The sequence below is a fragment of the Podarcis bocagei genome (assembly GCF_964188305.1).
Source record: "Podarcis bocagei genome assembly, chromosome: 18".
Lineage (NCBI taxonomy): Eukaryota > Metazoa > Chordata > Lepidosauria > Squamata > Lacertidae > Podarcis > Podarcis bocagei.
The window spans coordinates 3,051,598-3,068,540 of record NC_138144.1 but is presented as its reverse complement, the minus strand read 5'-3'; the positions used below and the strand labels follow the sequence as shown (position 1 = coordinate 3,068,540).

Below are 16,943 nucleotides of genomic sequence, written 5' to 3'. Positions count from 1 at the left end.
AGCGGCTTAGTCCTGCTGGCCTCGTGACCCAGAAGCTGTACGCCGGCTCCCTCAGCCAGTAAAGCGAGATGAGCGCCACAACCCCAGAGTCGGCCACGACTGGACCTAATGGTCAGGGGTCTCTTTACCTTTAAAGGTAAAGGTGCCCCTGCCCGTACGGGCCAGTCGTGTCCGACTCTAGGGTTGCATGCTCATCTCGCTCTAGAGGCTGTGAGCCGGCATTGTCCGAAGACACTTCCGGGTCACGTGGCCAGCGTGACGAAGCTGCAGCTGGCGAGCCAGCACCAGTGCAGCACATGGAAACACCGTTTACCTTCCCACTATAAAGTGGTACCTATTTAACTACTTGCACTTAAGAGTGCTTTCGAACTGCTAGGTGTGGCAGGAGCTGGGACCGAACGACAGGAGCTCACCCCGTCATTGCGGGGATTCGAACCGCCGACCATACGATCGGCAAGTCCTAGGCTCTGTGGTTTAACCCACAGCACCTAGGCTCTGTGGTTTAACCCACAGCACCACCCGCATCCCTTTACCTTTACGGAAAAGAGGGATCAAATCACAAACCGGGACGGCTTCTGTAAACTGGGGACTGTCCCTGGGAAATAGAGACACTTCGGAGGGTCTAGAAGCAGGATAATAATAATAATAATTAATAATTTATTATTTGTACCCCGCCCATCTGGCTGGGTTTCCCCAGCCACTCTGGGTGGCTTCCATAAAAACCAAAAATACAGTAAAATATCACACGTTAAAAACTTCCCTGAACAGGGCTGCCTTAAGATGTCTTCTGAATGTCAGGTAGTTGTTTATCGCTTTGACATCTGCTGGAAGGGCGTTCCACAGGGCGGGCGCCACCACCGAGAAGGCCCTCTGCCTGGTTCCCTGTAGCTTTGCTTCTCGCAATGAGGGAACCGCTCCTTCAGGTATACTGGGCCTTTGAGGCCGTTTAGGGCTTTCAAGGTCAGCACCAACACTTTGAATTGTGCTCAGAAACGTACTGGGAGCCAATGTAGGTCTTTCAAGACCGGTGTTATATGGTCTCAGCGGCCACTCCCAGTCACCAGTCTGGCTGCCGCATTCTGGATTAGTTGTAGTTTCCGAGTCACCTTCAAAGGTAGCCCCACAGAGAGTGCATTGCAGTAGTCCAAGCGGGAGATAACCAGAGCATGCACCACTCTGGCCAGACAGTCCGCGGGCAGATAGGGTCTCAGCCTACGTACCAAATGGAGCTGGGAGACAGCTGCCCTGGACACAGATTTGACCTGTGCCTCCATGGACAGCTGTGAGTCCAAAATGACTCCCAGGCTGCACACCTGGTCCTTCGGGGGCACAGTGACCCCATTCAGGACCAGGGAATCCTCTACACCTGCCTGCCTCCTGTCCCCCCAAAACAGTACTTCCATAACATTCTCCAGACTGTGGTCTTCAGAAGCTGGCTGGATGGGTTTTCAGAGAGCTTCGGAAAGAGGAAGGGAAATCTGCATTTCTCTGCCTCCCACCCGGGTTCTTTCTGCACCCTAAACACATATTTTGAATCTTGATGCCTAGCAAGCTTGCGCCCTTCTGAGTAGACATGCCCCGGGCTTCTACGTTGTGCAGGAGGCACAAACCTGAGTCACTTCCAAACCGCCAACCCCATTCCTGACCCAGCTCCCTGTTTGCAGGAGCGGAGCCTTGATGAACCACCCGCCCCGTCGCCGGTCACCCAGGAAGTGTGGCTCAGTGGTTAAAGGAATCCCGGCTGCCTTGTTTCTATTCTCGGCCCTTTGACTGGTGCCTCCAGGAATCTCTTCCTCCTTTCTAATCCTGCGAAATTGAGATAATGAGGACCATTATTTTGGAGGAGAGGCTGGAAGAAGCAGGGAGAGGAATTGCTGCATCTCCCGGCACTGGGGGGGGGGGGAACAGAGGGGGCAGAAAAGCAGGGTGGGGGCGGGGGGAGAGGAGGCAGGCAGGCTGACTCATCCCCAGAAATGTTATGGGGGGGTGGCGAGGCCTAAGGGTGGGCTGGGTAGGGGGGAAACCAACACCACCATAAATTAGGGCGCAGCTGCCTGAGGCCGAATGAGAGCCCGCTGGTTTACTTCCGAGTAAGCCCATCCAGGAATATGCTGCCGAAACCCAAACTGCGGCCAGGGCGGATTCTCGATTTGTTTTCTTTGAACGGAACTCCCTTCCAATACAGTGCTACCTCGGCTTACATACGCTTCAGGTTACAGACTCCGCTAACCCAGAAATCGTGCTTCAGGTTAAGAACTTTGCTTCAGGATGAGAACAGAAATCATGCTCCGGTGTCGCGGCAGCAGCCGGAGGCCCCATTAGCTAAAGTGGTGCTTCAGGTTAAGAACAGTTTCAGGTTAAGTACGGACCTCCGGAAGGAATTAAGTACTTAACTCGAGGTACCACTGTACCAGAAGTCAGTTTCAAAAGGAGTTTGTTACCCAATTTGTTACCATGCCCTCCAACGTTTCTCCGATGAAAAGAGGGACGTCCGATTTCATAATAATATTTTTGCTATTCATACCCCACCCATCTGACCGGGTTGCAACAGCCACTATGGGCGACTTCCAACATATATAAAGACATAATAAATCATCAGACGTTCAAAAAATAAAACCAGTTTCCTACACAGGGCTGCCTTCGGACGGCTTGGGGGAGTCGGATAACTCCATCCCCTCCAACATTTCTCCAATGAAAATAGAGATGTCGTAAGGGAAAGCTAAAAGGGACGCGGGTGGAGCTGTGGTGTAAAACCACAGTGGCTCCTGGGCTTGCCAATCGGAGGGTTGGCGGTTCGAATCCCCGCAACGGGATGAGCTCCCGTTGCTCGGTCCCTGCTCCTGCCAACATAGCAGTTCGAAAGCATGTCCAAGTGCAAGTAGATAAATAGGTACCACTCTGGCGGGAAGGTAAACGGCATTTCTGTGCACTTCTCTGGTTCGCCAGAAGCGGCTTAGTCCTGCTGGCCACATGACCCGGAAGCTGTACGTCGGCTCCCTCGGCCAATAAAGCGAGATGAGCGCCGCAACCCCAGAGTCGGCCACGACTGGACCTAATGGTCAGGGGTCCCTTTACCTTTAAGGGAAAGCTAAAAGGGACGCGGGTGGCGCTGTGGTCTAAAACCACGGAGCCTAGAGTTTTGGGGAGATTCTGACTCAGGAAGAACGTTCTGCTTGACTGCGGAACGGTCTCTCTCTCGGCAACGTGGCGGCCTCTCCTTCCTCGGAGGTTTTTAAGCAGAGGTTGGGGTCAGGGATGCTTTAGCCGAGATTCCTGCGTTGCCGGGGTTGGACTAGATGGCCGCTGGGTGCCCCATCCACCAGCTTTACGATTCTACGGGACCTTGAACATTCTGCCTTCAAAGCTGAGCTGCAAACCTCCCCGGATTCAAGTGCTGGCCTGCTGTTGTCTAGGTGTGTCCCCCCTTTGGCCTGATCCTGCCCGGAGGCTCTTTTGACATTCTTTCCTTTAATTTAATTCAGGGCAGCGCCTTGGTGGGCTTCTGGTGATGGGTGTGTGTGTGTGTGTGCAGGTAGCAGATAGGTCCAGCAGTCGCCCACCCCCTTGAGGAAACACAGAAGAATGCCAAACCTGCTCTGTTTTATTATTTTACAAATCCCTGAATCACCTTTCTGCCTCGGAGGGGGATGTTGCATCCTTGCAAAACAACAGATGCAAATCGATGCAAAACACCCATTAAGCACCTTTAAGAGGAGAACAAAAAAAGCCAGGATTTAACATCCATTCAGGAAACAAAGACCCTCCTTTTTTTCTTGTTTACATCTTGCCTGAAGCTAGGCAGGGTGGGGGGTTTACACTGACCCCACCCCACCCTGGGGAAACCAGTGGGGAACACTTGCCACTGCTGACCCCCACCCTCCAAAAAATCCCCCTGGAATTCTGAGATATCCTGTCTCTAAAACCGATGACCAGGTGATTCAGGGACCTAGCTGCTCAGGGTGCAAAGCAGCGAAGGTATGATGTTGGATTTGGTGTGGTGACCGGGAGCGGCCGCCGAGACCACATAACACCGGTCTTGAAAGACCTACGTTGGCTCCCAGTACATTTCCGGGCACAACTCAAAGTGTTGGTGCTGACCTTGAAAGCCCTAAATGGCCCAGTATCCCTGAAGGAGTGTCTCCACCCCCATCGTCCAGCCCGGACACTGAGGTCCAGCTCCGAGGGCCTTCTGGCGGTTCCCTCCCTGTGAGGTTACAGGAAACAAGGCAGAGGGCCTTCTCGGTGGTGGCGCCCACCCTGTAGAACGCCCTCCCATCAGATGTCAAGGAAATAAACAGCTATCTGGCTTTTAGAAGACATCTGAAGGCAGCCCTGTTTAAAGGTAAAGGGTAAAGGGACCCCTGACCGTTAGGTCCAGTCGTGGCCGACTCTGGGGTTGTGGCGCTCATCTCGCTTTATTGGCCAAGGGAGCTGGTGTACAGCTTCCAGGTCATGTGGCCAGCATGACTAAGCCGCTTCTGGCGAACCATAGCTGCACACGGAAACGTTGTTTACCTTCCCGCCGGAGTGGTACCTATTTATCTACTTGCACTTTGACGTGCTTTCGAACTGCTAGGTTGGCAGGAGCAGGGACTGAGCAACGGGAGCTCACCCTGTTGTCACGGGGACTCGAACCGCCAACCTTCTGATCGGCAAGTCCAAGGCTCTGTGGTTTAACCCACAGCGCCACCCGCGTCCCTGTTTAGGGAAGTTTTTAATGACTGATGTTTTAATGTATTTTTAATCTTTTGTTGGGAGCCACCCAGAGTGGTTCGGGAAACCCAGCCCTATGGGCGGGGTATTATTATTATTAATAATAATAATAGTAATAATAATTATGAAGGTGAGGAGGAGGCAGGAGACAGAGACGCAGGAGGAAGAAACTGCCAGAGCAGCCCAGGTGAGCACATCCCTTCCGCGATCCCAGGGGAAAACGGAACGGAAAAACATTTGGCAATTCTCCTGGAGGAGTCCTTGCAATTAACAAATGTGCGATCGGTTATTCATCCGTCATTTTTTCGGGAGGGTGTCACACGCCGTGCCTCGCTTGGCAGGCCTCTTTGCCTCCTCGGCCGCTCGCCCTGCTGGAGTCTGAGTCACCAGAGCGGGTCTCATCTCACAAAGTGGAAGTCAAGGTCTGCGGAGACGAATCTCTCGCTCTTGTTTCCTGTACAGGCAGTTCTGCTTCTCTGAGTCACGTGGAGAACACTTTGTTCTGAGGAGGCTTCCCCTTGCCCGCTAGTTGGGCGCACGCTTCGGGCATTTGCTCTGGGTGCGAACCACGAGAGGCCCATCGAGTGCCCGCAGCCGCTTGCTCCTTGGGAAAACTGCTTTTGTTGCATAGCTGTCAACTTACAAATTTGAAAATAAGGGACCAGCAGCCTCGAAAATAAGGGATCAGCAGCCAAAATAAGGGATTTTCCGGGCACAGGTATGTTCAACTTCTGAGCCCCTCCGAGCCAAAGGCAGAAAGCCCAGCTAGCAGCCAAACAAAGCCTCATCAATAAGGGACAGCAGCGGGACATGGCGCTGGGATAAGGGACTGTCCCGCCAAATAAGGGACGCTTGACAACTATGTTTTGTTGTTGCTACCCTCTATGGCACGGGCAGAAGGTGCCATCTTGACTGCTGGACCCACGCTTGGTCTCGTCCGCTCAATCCACCGAGCCATGCAGTGGAAGTCGCTGACTTATGGAGGGTTTGAGACCCATACATTAAAGAACTGGTGGACTTGTAAAAGGGTAAAAGAGTACAGTGGTTGTTGTTTAGTCGTTTAGTCGTGTCCGCCTCTTTGTGACCCCCTGGACGAGAGCACGCCAGGCCCTCCTGTCTTCCACTGCCTCCCGCAGTTTGGTCAAACTCATGCTGGCAGCTTCGAGAACACTGTCCCACCATCTCGTCCTCCGTCGTCCCCTTCTCCTTGCGCCCTCCATCTTTCCCAGCATCAGGGTCTTTCCCAGGGAGTCTTCTCTTCTCATGAGGTGGCCAAAGTCTTGGAGCCTCAGCTTCAGGATCTGTCCTTCCAGTGAGCACTCAGGGCTGATTTCCAGTGGTACCTCGGGTTAAACACTTAATTCGTTCTGGAGGTCCGTTCTTAACCTGAAACTGTTCTTAACCTGAAGCACCACTTTAGCTAGTGGGGCCTCCCGCTGCCACCGCGCGATTTCTGTTCTCATCCTAAAGCAAAATTCTTAACCCGAGGTAATATTTTTGGGTTGCCGGAGTCTGTAACCTGAAGTGTATTTTACCCGAGGTACCACTGTATTGGGAAATGATCCATAATGAATTGGAAAAAAACTGTATAAAAGTAAAGGTAAAGGGACCGCTGACCGTTAAGTCCAGTAGTGGGCGACTCTGGGGTTGCGGCACTCATCTCACTTTACTGGCCAAGGGCGCCGGCGTTTGTCCGCAGTTTTTCCGGGTCATGTGGCCAGCCGGACTAAGCCACTTCTGGCGAACCAGAGCAGCGCACGGAAATGCCGTTTACCTTCCCGCTGGAGCGGTACCTATTTATCTACTTGCACTTTGCTGTGCTTTCGAACTGATAGGTTGGCAGGAGCAGGGACCGAGCAACGGGAGCTCCCCCCGTCGCGGGGATTCGAACCGCCGACCTTCTGATCAGCAAGTCCTAGGCTCTGTGGTTTAACCCACAGCGCCATCCACGTACCGGGCGGGGTATAAATAATAAATTATTATTGTTATTGTTATTGTTATTTTATCAGTTCCAAACTTTCTGCGTACGCTCAAGCCTCTGAAGCCACTCTGCACATGCTTGGAAGCCTCCCACTCCGTCGCCTTCCTGCCTTCTTGAGAGCGGCTCTGACATCAAAAGGCAACTCCCTGAATCTCAGCCAAGCACCTTCAAGGTGCAATCGATGAAACATCTTCCTCTGCCACCCACCCGCCCGGGTGAGATGACTCGGTTCGCACGTGAATGGTGGCATATCAATGCTGGGAATAATTGGCACCTCACAAGACGCCAGCCTTATCTGTCATCTACTCCTCTGGGAGAGGAGAAGGCGTGAAATCGCTTTGGCAAATACCCTGAGGAAGTATGTTCCACTGATTAATTGCCCTGGGCAATTCAGTTTGTTTTTTTCCTTCCTCCGCCCCGCTGGTCCAGAACCGCCTTGTTAAATGACTCAACCTCTACACATCTTCCTCCTCTTTCCTTAAGTGCTCTTAATGACAGAAGCGCAACCGACTTCCTGGTGTCTCGCACGGCCATCCCCTGTCCGGCTAATGGAGTACCTTGGGCAGGAAAAACAAAGTTGTTGACTCTCAGATTGCCCTGAAGCTTCTCTGGGAGAGGAGAAGGAGGCCGGAGGTGTTTTGCAATGTTTACGCCTTTTATCCTGAGCTGGCAGCTCATATTTTGCAAAGCTTATGTCTTGCCTTGAGCTAACAAAGTTTATTTTTTTTAATATAGGGGTCCTTTTTTTTAAGGGACGCGGGTGGCGCTGTGGGTTAAACCACAGAGCCTAGGGCTTGCTGATCAGAAGGTCGGTTGTTCGAATCCCCACAACGGGGTGAGCTCCCGTTGCTCGGTCCCTGCTCCTGCCAACCTAGCAGTTCGAAAGCACACCAGTGCAAGTAGATAAATAGGTACCGCTCCGGCGGGAAGGTAAACGGCGTTTCCGTGCGCTGCTCTGGTTCGCCAGAAACGGCTTCATCATGTTGGCCACATGACTCGGAAGCTGTACGCCGGCTCCCTCGGCCCAGGGTCAGCCACGACTGGGCCTAATGGTCAGGGGTCCCTTTACCTTCTTTTTTTGTATACAATTTTAAAGTAATTTTTCTGTTTTATAATTTAAAGTATTCATTTTTGCATCCTTAAGATATCCATGACATCCCTTCTTCTCTTCCCATGGTTCATTTTACATATCATAAATCCCTGCATATTTTACAATAACTACACCATTAGTAGCTCAGTGGTTTAGACCACTGTATAAAAGTACTTCCCCTTCCATTATTGCATCCATTAAAACTTATTTACACTGTTGAATTTATCTTAATGCTGCCAGCGTTTTCAGCTATACACAGTTATTTCCCATATATTCAATAAACGTTTTCCAATCTTCTCTAAACATATGTTCTCTTATTCTATATGTTAACGGTAAAGGTAAAGGGACCCCTGACCATTAGGTCCACTCGTGGCCGACTCTGGGGTTGAGGCGCTCATCTCGCTTTACTGGCCGAGGGAGCCGGCGTACAGCTTCCGGGTCATGTGGCCAGCAGGACTAAGCCTCTTCTGGCGAACCAAAGCAGCGAATGGAAACGCCGTTTACCTTCCCGCCAGAGTGGTACCTATTTATCTACTTGCACTTTGAGGTGCTTTCGAACTGCTAGGTGGGCAGGAGCAGGGACCGAGCAACAGGAGCTCACCCCATCACTGTTAAAGAAAAAGGGCGTCTAGATATTCTGCGCAGCTACCCTAAACCCAGGTCTAAGGCATAGCTGTCAACTTTTCTTGCGAGGAATCCTATTCGGAATAAGGGAATTTCCCTTTAAAAAAGGGAAACGTTGACAGCTATGGTCTAAGGTGCCATTTGATGATGGGCTTCTAAATCTGAGTTTCTCACGCTGCCCGGGACTCAGGAGAATGAGGGTGGTCCCCGCGCTTCTCAAACCCAGAGCCACACCGCCTCTCTCCATCCCGGCAGGAGCGCCTTGACCTCCTGGCGGCCTGTGACGGATTGCCACCCCAGGGCCGCCCGTCCCCCTCAGATGCTTCCCGCCCCATAGCCCATCCGCCGACCCAAACAATGGCTGGACTTCCTGAAGAGGGGAAAAGAAGGATGTTGGATCTAAGGAAATGGTCCTTCAGGCCTGCTGTGGGTTCCTGGCAGGAAGAGCGAGCTGGAGGGGGTGTTTCTCTAGAGTAAACACGGGGTGGGGTGTGTATTTACAAGGAACCGAGGGGGAGACTGTTCTGCTGTCAAAGTCCTTCCTGATATCGGAATCTCCTTTCTTGCAACTTGGAAGCCGTGGGTTCGAATCCTGACGCCTGCTTAGCCACTGCGAGGCCTGGACTGGTTGGGCCACTGGGTAGATCCAGGAAGTTCCTCTCATCATCATCATCATCATATTATTATTATTAGTACTTCCCCCCCTAAAAAAATGTTCATTTTGACTCAAGAAAATTGCCATTTTACAGTTCAAGTCGGGGAAAAGGAATACAGTAAATGGACAAAAGTACAAAGATTCAGCGGTGTCCAAACTTTTTCCAAAGAGGGCCATATTTAATGAAACGAAGGGCCGTGAGGGCCGACCAAAGTTGTTGAGTTGACCTTTTTTTTTAGGATTTTACCCCAGGAAATAAATTGCCACAGAGGCCGGATGATTAGGCCACCAAAACAGACTTATTTCTCCCCTTATTTCTCCCCTTATTATTATTATTATTATTAGGGACGCGGGTGGTGCTGTGGGTTAAACCACAGAGCCTAGGGCTTGCCGATCAGAAGGTCGGTGGTTCGAATCCCCACAATGATGGGGTGAGCTCCCGTTGCTCGGTCCCTGCTCCTGCCCACCTAGCAGTTCGAAAGCACGTCAAAGTGCAAGTAGATAAATAGGTACCACTCTGGTGGGAAGGCAAACGGCGTTTCCGTGCGCTGCTCTGGTTCGCCAGAAGCGGCTTAGTCCTGTTGGCCACATGACCCGGAAGCTGTACGCCGGCTCCCTCGGCCAATAAAGCGAGATGAGCGCCGCAACCCCAGAGTCGGCCACGACTGGACCTAATGGTCAGGGGTCCCTTTACCTTTATCTATTAATATTATTATTATTAGTAGTAGTAGTAGTAAGTACCCTGTCCATCTGACTGGGTTGTCCCGACATTCTCAACACTCTCCTTTTGTTCCTGGAGGAGAAATTCTAGGAATGGGAGTTGGGTGATTCAGCCCCGGCTGGTTTTTCCCCTCTCTTTTTTTGTGGGGGTGGGTGGGAATGTTAATTGTTGGGGGCAGGCGACTTGCAGAAGGCACACCTTGTCTCCCTGAGCAGCGCCCACGGAAGGGCGAGTCGGAGCGTTGGAGGGTGGGAGAGAGAGAGGCAGGGCAGGGGTTAAATGGGTGGGGAGCACCAAATCTCTCCCAGCCAGTTCCTACTGGGTGGCAGCTGTTCAGGGCTCAGCCGGCAGCACTCACACCCTGTGGGCCTCGGAAGGGAGAGGGCAGAGCAAAAGGGGGCGGGGAGAGAAAGGGGGAGAGGGAGCGTGCAGAATGCCGTACCTTCAACACCCGCTGGCGTCTTGGAGAAAGCTCCCTTGTCTGGAAAGGGGAGAGATGCTGCCAGCCCGTGCAAGCCATAGCGGCCGCCGAGACCACATAACACCGGTCTTGAAAGACCTACATTGGCTCCCAGTTTCTGAGCACAATTCAAAGTGTTGGTGCTGATCTTTAAAGCCCTAAATGGCCCAGTAGACCTGAAGGAGCGTATCCACCCCCATCGTCCAGCCCAGACACTGAGGTCCAGCTCCGAGGGCCTCCTGGCGGTTCCCTCATTGCAAGAAGCAAAGCTACAGGGAACCAGGCAGAGGGCCTTCTCGGTGGTGGCGCCCTCCCTGTGGAACGCCCTCCCACCAGATGTCAAAGAGAAAAATAACTACCAAACTTTTAGAAGACATCTGAAGGCAGCCCTGTTTAGGGAAGCTTTTAATGTTTAATGGGTTATTGTATTTTAGTGTTTTGTTGGAAGCCACCCAGAGTGGCTGGGGGGACCCAGCCAGATGGGCAGGGTATAAATAAATTATTATTATGAAGTGAAAGGAACAAAAGAGGGATTTATATCTAGAGGCTAGGCTAGAGATGATAAGGAAAACAAGAAAACAGGAAGATACAATGAGAGGTGGTGCTGTGGGATTGGCGGAAGTCAATGGTTTTTTGTGTGTGTGTGTTTATATTATTAACTTGTAAGATATGGATTTGTGGGTTTTTTTTGTGTTTTGTGTTTTGTTATTTTTTGATATTTTTCATGTTGCATGGAAAACACTAATAAAATTTATTATTTAAAAAAAGAAGGAAAGGAACTCTGCACGTGACCCGCGACACCCTCTTTGCCACCAACGCAACAGAGCGACAGGCTCTCAGCGGCCTTTGCAGCAACCCTGGCTGGGGGAAAAAGGAAACCGCGTTCGGAGGAGAGGGAATGGGGATATTTTGGATGGGAGAATACAAAGGCCCCTTTCAAGCTCTCCCCCAGAGAGGAATTTTGGGTGGTGGTGGTGGGGAGAGTGCTGAGTTCAGGAACCACAGGCTGCGCTTTTACAGCTGTCTATTTATATCTGCCCTTCTGGTCCCATCACCTCCTGGCAAATAGAAGGGGAAGAAATGGAGGCAGTGAGAGATTTTACTTTCTTGGGCTCCATGATCACGGCAGATGGTGACAGCAGCCACAAAATTAGAAGATGCCTGCTTCTTGGGAGAAAAGCAATGACAAACCTAGACAGCATCTTAAAATACAGAGACATCACCTTGCCAACAAAGGTCCGTATAGTTAAAGCTATGGTTTTCCCAGTAGTGATGTATGGAAGTGAGAGCTAGACCATAAAGAAGGCTGATGGCCGAAGAATTGATGCTTTTGAATTGTGGTGCTGGAGGAGACTCTTGAGAGTCCCATGGACTGCAAGAAGATCAAACATCTCCAATCTTAAGGAAATCAGACCTGAGTGCTCACTGGAAGGACAGATCCTGAAGCTGAGGCTCCAATACTTTGGCCACCTCACGAGAAGAGAAGACTCCCTGGAAAAGACCCTGATGTTGGGAAAGATGGAGGGCACCAGGAGAAGGGGACGACAGAGGACGAGATGGTGGGACAGTGTTCTCAAAGCTACCAGCATGAGTCTGACCCAACTGCGGGAGGCAGTGGAAGACAGGAGGGCCTGGCGTGCTCTGGTCCAGGGGGTCACAAAGAGGCGGACACCACTAAACGACTCAACAACAACAGCATTTATATCTGCTGATGGCTGGGGAGAAGGAAGGTTTTGTGGCCTTTGCAGCAGAAAAATCTCCTGCACCATATGGCAATTCTATAGGGTGCCCCACACACTCGCCTGCCCCCAAACCTTCTCGGGTCGGCCTTCTTGGATCGCAGGCTGGGTGCGGTAGGTGGAAGGAGAGGAAGAGAAAAAGAACTGGCTGTAAAATGAACAGCCTTGGCATCTTGCCCGCGGGAAGCAGGAGCTGCCTAAACCTATCGCTGGCCCGGCAGCAGGCTGCCAGTTTGGGCTGGAAGCCCCAAAGGGGCGTTCGGGTTCGCCGAAGCTCTGCCTGCCCTGAGAAGCTGAGCTATAACTCTTGGGGTGTGCCTAGTTCAGTGATTCCAACCCTGACTGGCAGCCGCCGCACAGGGTTGCCGGCGGAGGCGTTGCCAGTCTTCCCTGGAGGTGCAAAGCCATCGCCCCGTCGCTGCCCTTCCCTTGAAAACAAAGGTTGTAGTCCACATGACCGGGAAGACTGATTTAAACACAGAATGGCAGGATTGTAGAGTCGGAAGAGACCTCTAGGGTCATCTAGTCCAACCCCCTGCAATGCAGGAATCTTTCCTCCGGGGTAGGACTCGAACTCGTGACCTCAATAGTCTCGCGCTCGACCAACAGAAGCTGCCAAAAAAGCATTCTTACCCTTGAATTACGGCCCTTAAAAGCAGAGCGTGAGGTTGGCGAAAAGTTTGATTTGTGTACGAAGCTGACATATGTACACAGTCCATCTAATATCGGCCGCTCTGACCGGCAGCAGCTCTCTGGGGTTCCAGGCCGGGACGTTTGCAAAAGTGGGTGCGTCTCCTATTCGACCCATCCCTCAAATCAAGTCTGTAGTCCTCATGGTGGAGAACAAAGGGCTGATTTATTAAACAGGGAGCTGCCTTATGCTGAGACAGTCCCACCGCCTGCACTGACTGGCAGCATCAACTAGGCAGCGTTTCCCCTGCGCCACCTGCCGGAAATCGAACCCGTGCTCAGCTGCAGCCAAGTCGTATTTTGGGGCATGCCTGGACCACAATGCAGGTCTCGCTCAAGCGCCGTGCGCCTTTCCTAGAGCGACGTTCGCACGTTGATTCGGCATGCGCAAGGAAGCAGACCTAAAAGGGCCCCTGCGCATGAGAATGGTCCATCAAGCCGTCGCTGCCTACTGTGGCAGGGAGTTCCGCCGTTCAACCGTAAAGGAGACCTGTGCATGCGCCGCCGTGAACCCCGCAAAATGGGTTGCGCTAAAGGACGCCGCTGGTCCCTTCCCACTCTGACGATGCTGCAATTCCGCGGAATAGCAACAAATCAACGCTATGCGCACCTTTCCCTCTCTGCGATGCGCAAACCCGCCACCCCTTGCCAGAGCCCTGTCCTCGTCGAACGCACAACACTGCCCTTCCCTGGTGTGGGGGTTGCGCATTCCTCCCTGTGCCCGTTTCTCCCCCACAAGCGCACGGCTGCGCCTCCCCCTCTCTGTTTCCACTGCGCACACCTGGGCCCGGCCTCCCTCCTGCGCACTCCCGAATGTGGCAGCCGGCCAGTTGCCGCGGCAACCGCCGCCAGCCCGGGATGCCTCTGTGGGAACCTGGCCTGTGGCCAAATGCTCCATGCGCCACCCTCCCGTCTGTGGCAGGCTGTCAAGAAAGGAGGAGAGGCTATGGCAGAGATGTTCCCCACACACCTCTCTCCTCCAAAGCCTGCCGTTTGCGCCTCCGCCATGCGCCTCCAACGCCCTCCCCTCGAGGTAGGCCCTGCGCAAGTGGCGTCGGCTGCGCGTCTCCGCCTGCCCTATCTGGGGCCTGATCTGACCCCCCTCTTGCTCCTGCTCTTAATGAGGGATCTGCGCCGGGTGTGCTCCCATTCCCACTCCCTCGCGCCTGGTACCGGCTGGGCACAGCCCTGCCAGCCGCTACCAACGCCACGCCAACCGGGCGCCATGCGCGGCACTCCCAGGCCGAGCCTAGGCGGGCGGCGACTTCAGAGGCTGCCCTCGCCCGGCCCGGCGGGTCCCACGATCCGGCCTGGGCCTTCGGGGAACGAAGCGGAGCAAAAAAACCCAGTTTCGTTTGTGCCCGACGAAGCTTGCGCGGCTGGCTGTGGCTTTTCGGCGCATGACAGCCCTGCGGGGTAAGCCCATAGAGAGAAAAAGAACATGCGGGTGTATTCGAACCCGCGTCCCCCTTGGGTCTAACCGCTGGTTGGCCGCACGACAGCCCTGCGGGGGTAGGCTGATAGAGAGAAAAAGAACGTGTGAATGAATTCGAACCCAGGTCCCGCTCGGGTCTAACCGCTGGTTGGAGCCACAGAATTGGAAGGGACCCATTTCTAGTCCAACCCCTTGCAATGCTCAATGTGGGGTTCAGACCCACGACCCTCAGATCAATGGGTTTATGCTCTGTCCCGCACAGGGCCTATAAAGCCCGTATTTTAAGGCCGGAACACAAGCCTGGGTTGCTATGAAGCACATTGTACAGTAGAAAATTCCTCTGGGCATACGCAGAGAGCATTTTCATGTCCTTGTTTCCCCCCGCTGCCCAAGGCTCCTGTGTCCTTCCTTGTCTGTGCAAGAGGCAGGGATTCAAACGGCGACTCCCCGGAAAACATCGAGGTGCGTCCAGGAAAGCTGCACCCGTTGGATTCCTGCCTCTTTCCTCTTTTATCTTTTTTTGGGTGCGTTTTGCCTGCAGACGAGGAGATCGAGAGGTGATATGATGCCCATCTTCAGATACCTGAAGAGCAAGCTTGTTTCTTGCTGCCCCAGAGGGCTGGGCCCGGTCCGGTAGATTCAAATGACCAAAAAGCAAGATTCCGGCTGAAAATTAGGAGCGACTTAAAAATTTGGCATTTTGGCAGCGGAGCGGACTCCCTTGGGAGCTTGCGGGTTCTTCCTCCTCGGAGGTTTTTAAGCAGAGCTTGGATGGGCCATCGGTCATGGATACGTGAGCTGATATTCCTGCGTTTCAGAGGGTTGGGATGGATGACCTTCGGAGGGTCCCGTCCAACTCCACAATTCTATGAAAATGGGCCAATTTTGCGGGGGAATTTGCAACATCTGGAAAGCGGAGCCACGGAGGGCTAGCTTTGCCCTGAAGCAACAGACTCTGGAAGGTACAGAACCGTAAGGTAAAGGTAAAGGGGCCCCTGACCATTATGTCCAGTCGTGGCCGGCTCTGGGGTTGGGGCGCTCATCTCGCTTTATTGGCCAAGGGAGCCGGCGTACAGCTTCCAGGTCATGTGGCCAGCAGGACTAAGCCGCTTCTGGCGAACCAGAGCAGCGCACGGAAATGCCGTATAGTTTCCCGCTGGAGCGGTACCTATTTATCTACTTGCACTTTGACGTGCTTTCGAACTGCTAGGTTGGCAGGAGCAGGGACCGAGCAACGGGAGCTCACCCCGTCATTGCGGGGATTCGAACCGCCGACCTTCTGATCGGCAAGTCCTAGGCTCTGTTGTTTAACCCACAGCGCCACCCGCGTCCCTACAAAACCGATACAAAACAGAACCATAAAAAACAGAACACAGAAAACAGAACCTTAGAATCATATAATTGTGAAATTTGAAAGGGACCACATGGGTCATCTAGTCTGACCCCGCGCAATGCGGGGTTTTATTTTGCCCAAAGTGGGGTTTGAACCCACAAGCCTGTGATTAAGAGCCTCACGCTCTATCGACTGAGCTAGCCCAGAGAATTATCGAGCCGGAATGCAGGAACCGTAAAGAATCGTAGGGCTGCGGAATCGGAAAGGGCCCTCCAGCGCTCATCTAGCCGAACCCACAGGCCTGCGATGCAGGCGTAACCAAGATTCTTCCACGACCTCTTGCGAGGCCGGAAAGAGGTGCAAAAAAACTGAAGCGTATGTAACCTGAGGTACCACTGTAGTATTATTATTCTTATTATTATGCTTGTCATAAATTTGGAAAATTAATTTTAAAAATTGGAAAAAAACCACACCATCTACTGGGTGATTTGGGGTTGGGGTTTGGGACAACCAGCAGGGAAAATGTGCTGAGAAAGAATGCGAATGGGTGACTTTGTGGGTCACGGGTTCTGCTTTTACACACGAGTCGCCGCCTCTTCCTTTTGTCCGGCAAAACACACAACGGATTGAGGCCGAATAGCCGGTTCTAGCCAGAGGCTTCAAGGGCCCCGGTGGGAATGAGGTTATCTAAGCCCAAGGGCAACAGGGTGCAGGATGATGTCCTTTCCACCCCCACGGGAAACTGCGGGCAGAGGCAAGGGGCGGTGGGAAGTTGCGCGATCGGAACAATTAGCAAAGCCGAGGGTTACTCATTAAAAGCTGGGAATAACAGGAGGGAGGAGGAAGGGAGGGGGCGGGAAATGTCCTTCAGAGGCCCTGCAAGGTTGGCTTTCCTGCTCGGACCTGAGCAAAAGTTTGCCCCAGGGCAAAATTCGGCCAAATGTGGCCCTCGGGACCTCTCTCTCCGGCCCCAGGAACCTTCCACAGGCTCTCTAGACTGTCTCTGTGTCTTCTGGCCTGGCAAGGAAGCAATGAGACATTTTACTTTCTTGGGCTCCATGATCACTGCAGATGGAGACAGCAGTCACGAAATTAAGAGACGCCTGCTTCTTGGGAGAAAAGCAATGACGAACCTAGACAGCATCTTAAAAAGCAGAGACATCACCTTGCCGACAAAGGTCCGTATAGGTAAAGCCATGGTTTCCCCAGTAGTGATGTATGGAAGTGAGAGTTGGACCATAAAGAAGGCTGATCGCCGAAGAATTGATGCTTTTGAATTATGGTGCTGGAAGAGACTCTTGAGAGTCCCATGGACTGCAAGAAGATCAAACCTCTCCATTCTGAAGGAAATCAGCCCTGAGTGCTCACTGGAAGGACAGATCCTGAAGCTGAGGCTCCAAGACTTTGGTCAAATCATGAGAAGAGAAGACTCCCTGGAAAAGACCCTGATGTTGGGAAAGATGGAGGGCACAAGAAGAAGAGGACGACAGAGGACAAGATGG

At 52.7% G+C, this 16,943-nt stretch overlaps 1 long non-coding RNA gene across 1 annotated transcript; it reads left to right on the top strand.

The window, feature by feature from the left end:
• The first annotated feature begins 4,716 nt into the window (after nt 1-4,716).
• Nucleotides 4,717-7,422, top strand: LOC308577815. The gene is made up of 2 exons (XR_014003713.1): nt 4,717-5,431; nt 6,723-7,422. It is a non-coding gene; the product is annotated as an uncharacterized lncRNA (long non-coding RNA).
• Nucleotides 7,423-16,943: the final 9,521 nt, after the last annotated feature.